Source organism: Euprymna scolopes, chromosome 20, assembly GCF_053919585.1.
Source record: "Euprymna scolopes isolate OS-2025 chromosome 20, ASM5391958v1, whole genome shotgun sequence".
Taxonomy (NCBI): Eukaryota; Metazoa; Mollusca; class Cephalopoda; order Sepiida; family Sepiolidae; genus Euprymna; species Euprymna scolopes.
Window position 1 is genome coordinate 89,054,379 of NC_136501.1, and position 881 is coordinate 89,055,259.

Consider the following 881-nt stretch of genomic DNA (forward strand, 5'->3'; position numbering starts at 1 on the left):
TGTTGTCTTTTTTCTTTTTCTTTTTTTTTTCTTTAAATGTAGTTGTTTAGTTTGCTAACGAACATCTAATGTAATAAATTGTTACATCAAATGAGGAGGTAATGCCTGGGAAGGTGGTCTCATGACAACAAAACAGATAGATAGTATACTACTCCCCCTACCAAAAAAAAGAAAACAAAAAAAAAACACAGGAGATAGTTCTGGGAGGATGATATAACAAATGATCATATACTGGACAACTTGTTCTCCCTCCATGAGTACTGAACAGATACTACACTTACATTTCGTTTGAGTATTGAAAAATGGTACATTAACGGAAGTAATAGTATACAGGGTGAACAGAAAGTCCTTGGACCATTTTTAGTTTTAAAATTAAATATTGTTAAAATCACTTTTTCTCTTTTCAAATAAAGTAAGTATTTAGTCTAACTATTGATCTAATTAGTTTCAACAAAAATATTAAAATAATTTTGTTTAAACTTTCAGAAAATTGAGCAAACGAGAGGCCATAATTCAGCTTCATTGCGCGGGAAGGACAAACTCAGAGATTATTAAGCTCTTGAAAGTGGCTAAATCCATCGTGTACCATGTTGTGAACAGATCTAAGGAACTTGGTATATCTGAAGACCGTCCTAGGAGTGGAAGACCTCGCACTGCTCGAACAAAGAAGGTGATTAAAGCTGTCCGAGAGAGGGTAAAGAAGAACCCGAAGAGATCTGCAAGACAAATGGCTAAAGACATGAATGTGAGCGTGACCTCGATGAGAACCATCGTAAAAAACGATCTCCAGTTGTCCCCCTACAAGATGAGAAAGAGACAGTACCTCACACCTGCCCAAAAGCACAAGAGACTTGAAAGAGCAAAACTTCTTCTTGAAGAAC